We start from the raw sequence: 4,680 nt of genomic DNA, 5'->3' as shown, positions 1-4,680 counted from the left end.
GGGGGAAATAGCTGGGGGACGGGAGGGGGAAGTAGCCGGGGGGAAGTCACGGGGGGAATAGACACAGGGGAAAATAGCCGGGGGGGAAATAGCCTGGGGGAATAGTCATCNGGGGGGAATTAGCCGNGTGGGGAATAGTCACGGGGGGGAAATAGCCGGGGGGAAATAGTCATTGGGGGGAATTAGCCGGGGGAAATTGTCATTGGGGGGAATTAGCCGGGCGGGAAATAGCCGGTTACGGTCTCCTTGCACAGTGCACACGGCGTCTTTGTTGACGTTGAGATGACGAGGAAACGCTTGGTGGTTGAGCAACATGTCTTTGCAGCCTTGAAGTCAGTCGTGCAGCGAAACAGTAAAACGTTTTACATTCTAGTTGGAGTCGGCCCTCGCGATCACACCCGGGGCAAAAGACTTCGCAGCTGGGAGTTGTCGACTTGGGTCTGGCCTGTGAGGTTTCTGAGCTTGTTAGATGGAGCTTTGAGCTTCTGGCAGTTCTCGTTGGTTATGTGGTTTCGGTTGCTTTCTGAGTTGTACTATTCCTCTTGTGGTTCCCGCCTTCGGCTTGTTGCTATAATGAAGAGTAGTCCTTTATTCTGACAGGGCACTTTGCTTGCTTATGACCTGGCTTTTGGCAGTATTTACAGGTAATTGTTTCGCTGGTATATAAGACAAAACATTCAAATCCATCAATGTTAACCCTTTTATTGGCATTTTATGATTTAGCTATATACCAAAAAATATTTGTTATGTTTTTTGGTATATATGTATGTGTAAAGTTTAAGATTTGGAATTTTTTTGTTTCTTTCTCATTTTGGCAATCACTATTTGTTGCAAAAATGCAACATTGCCAAATAAGGGTGAAAACAGGTAAAAGGGGGTAAAATAAAAATTTGGAAAATTTAAGCCTAGTTTATTACAAGTTAACTTTAAAACTGTTGCTTACTTAAATTTAAAAAAGTAAAATCATTTACTATTTAAAACCTTACAGAAACCGTTTTTTTAGTACGTATATTCGGTATATTTGCAACAACAAAATATAAACAACCAAAAAAAAGAAATACTTGAATAAGTACAGTACAGGGTGGGGGAAGATGGTACACCTTTTTCATTCCATTCTCTCGTCCCATTTAGTACTGGTAGTAAACAATAAAGAACGTTAAAAGCAGAATTAGGCTAGAAAACCGTACTTTCAATACTCCCCGCCTGAACCGACGATGATTAAAAGAACAACAAAAGGTATTATCAATCAAAGCATTCGATCGAAGACAAAACCGTCATTATAGATAATCGCGTATACGAGAAAAGGCCACATGGATCGAGCAAAAAAAAACAACAAAAAATATCGGTTTAACGTTATATATATAAAGTTTACATGGCAAAGAAACTAGCACAGCCGGTTAGATTTGGTAGGTTAACTACAAGTTGCAGAATACTGCTAATGTAAATATATTTTTATTTTTTAGAGTCCCATCTTCCCCCACATTGTAATTTTGTATGTTTTCATTGCCAAACTTTGAAAAGTTTGCTTTTAATTCAATAATTAATACTTCAGGGGATATTTAAATATAAGATACTGATATAATAAAAAGATAATATTTTGAAAATATATTCGAAATTCAGTCATTTGCATTTGGAGATAATTTATGAGAAGTGGCTTGTGCGAAAAACAGAGTAGTAAATTGGTGTCAATTAATAAAGGAATGATAGTACTAATTCGTGGTATTACCCAAAAACCATCTATTTTGATTTTGGAAATATTGGCATCTATTTTGACTGAAATCTTTCATTGTTGAAATCTTTCAACTCCCAACGAAAACAATATATAGACTCAGCGCCCTCTGGTGGAAAAGTTTGCGTGTATTTTCTGAAATTAATGGTAAGTTTAATTATTTCACCAGGATCTGAAGAACGTAGAAGTTGCAATAATTTCAATTTAATCCAATACTTTAAGTACGATTAAACGTATCGAAGTATGCGGAGCATTTCGTTATAGTAGGCATTCCTATTTCTGGAAGGAATAATGGGAGTTCTTTTCACGAAGTTGTTGCAGTTATTCAGCAATTCTGGTAAGTGGTGAACAATTTTCAAAATATTTCATAATAATCTTGGGGAGCTTAAGATATTATGGTTTATGCTGTTGGTGATCAATACAATTGCAAAGGTGAGACTTACACTGTGTTACACATGTATTATACATCTATATCCTTTAGCTGATGGCCACCGAAATTTTGGTTTTAAAATGTTCTATAGGCCTTACTGATACCTGCATTTTTTTGCAAAAAAACTTGGGCGTTTGTACAGAAAGCTAACTTTGAAAATGCCCTAAAACATGCTTCGCCACCATAATTCACCCGACTTGTGTAAGGTTAACGATTTAATATGTCACAATCGCGGTATGTTATGTCGCAATAGGGATAAATTACGTATGTTACAGTTTGTTATAACCTTGTTTTTCGCACTGTTTTATGCTAGAGAAAACCTTAACCCCGCTATTTAATGGGTAAAAGCCCTCGGCGTGGTTCTCTTCTATAACGCATGCAAATCACAAAGCATTCTCTCGTTTTGTAAAAAGAAACAGGCGAGAGGTAAAGTGCTCTCTGCGAACAAAACATTCTCTCATTTTTAAAAGAGAGACTTGGAGGAGTAGGACACAAAGTTAGAGAAAAAATAGTAATTGGGGAAATATAGGGAAAGGAAAGCATGTTTTGCACGTTCTGGAATACACTTGGAATTATGACGTCTAAACAACCCGATATTGCATGAAATATAAACAAAAACTTTGATCCATTTCTATAAAACCCATAAATTGATGATATGTTTTATTTATAATCAGGGGCGCAACCAGGGGGGCTGTTCGCTATCAGTAAATTGGAACCAACGCAAATTGTAATATGATATTACAAAGTATCGCCCCGGCAGAGCTTGGACAGAAGCCAAAAAACGTGTTCGTTGGCACCGCACGAGAACCAGAGTTTTATTACGTCACTTTTCACGAGAATAAATTCACAACGATTGCTTCGTTTGTTAAGTGTTGAATGTATGCTACCACATGCGTCTTCCTTTATTTCCTACGCCGGCGCAGAGCATAAAATAGTGATGCTGATACACGATGTTTCGATCTCGTGGTTGGTTGGGCAGTGGGCACATTCCTCCAGATTGTTATATTATGAAACGTCATAATTAATAGTTACGTTACAATAGGACAAGTGACGTAACAATTGAACGAAAAGTTGTTCCAATTCCAAGCGAAGGAATGTAATATTGAATGCAACGCGTGTGTGTGCGTCTTAGCACTTTCTGGCTGCGTGCGTGTCTGCGGAAAAGGGGGCTGTCATGACAGCAAAAAAGCCCCCCTGGTTGCGCCCCTGCTTTAACGTGCGCCGTTATTTGTTTAAAGCTATACGTTAACGAAAATATGTAACGATAATACGGCCACTGATGTGACGTATTATGACGACAGAATGATTAATTTTCTCGCGACAATTTGGACGTTGAAAGTTGCGCTCAGCGACACCTGGCAACGAATCGCAGCACTAACTGTCACAGGGCTAAACATTTGGCGATTAAAATAAAGTTTTGCTTATAAGCCTTTATGTGCTTGGGCAACATTGATATTATTAATATCACTAGTTTATTACCAGAAGCTAGTTTAAGTAAGAAATGCTCTACTAGAATTGCTTTCTTTGGTTTAATAAAACTTATCGGCAATTACCAACTACAGTTAAAAAACCTCGCACTACCTGTGATGAGTTGTCTTACCAGAAATTTAATAGTGCTTTAAGACTGTTGGTATTTTATATTTGGTAATACACTGATCTACACTCTTCGAACAAACACGAGTTGAAATATTGGTTTGAATTGTTACGCATTGCATTAGTCACAATCCCTATTATTGCGCAATTAAATACCGTAAGTGTATTATTAGCCCGTTCACATGGCCAAACGAAAGAGTCTTTTCCAAAACTGGCCAGGCCAAAAAAAGAGGCAATTTTTGGCCAGAATTGACGTGCGTTCACATGGCCATTTAGCCTCTTTTCTTAAACGACGAAATTGAATATTTTAGTTCTCCCCATATGTACGCAATACATTTAACCAATATTTTTACATAATTAAGAGTGATTTTGAATTTAAAATTACTACTACCAAAAAAAAAGTAGTCTAAACCATCATAAACACTAATTTGGTAAAAAATGTATTGTTCACAATGTATTAATATACAAATATACATAAAACACAACACACATATAAATATATCTAATATACAAAACAGATGCTAGTCCCACTTAACTTTTTTCTCTAACTTACCACTCAGTCATGTTATAATTTGAAATCACTTGTGCCTGCTGAATCAATTTGTAATATAGCACAGGTTCTTTGTTTTGTTTTATTGAAAAGTATAACCAAACACAACTCCATGAAAACAATAACAAAAGTGCATTTCATGTACAAAATAAAACAGAATGGGCTTTTAAAGGCATTGAAAATAAATGATAGCTGCTTTGGTTATACATATATGTGCACAAAATACACACACATTGTGTTTTACTATTACACTGGTTTGTAGCAAAGCAATGATTAGTTTGTTGCTTTAATTTTACTATTACACTTGTTTACAGTAAAGCAATGATTAGTTTGTTGGTTTGATTCAGCAGCCCAGTACTATGTATAATGTCAGTACTG

This window comes from Ciona intestinalis, unplaced genomic scaffold, assembly GCF_000224145.3.
Source record: "Ciona intestinalis unplaced genomic scaffold, KH HT000162.2, whole genome shotgun sequence".
NCBI lineage: Eukaryota > Metazoa > Chordata > Ascidiacea > Phlebobranchia > Cionidae > Ciona > Ciona intestinalis.
This window is presented reverse-complemented; position numbering follows the sequence as displayed.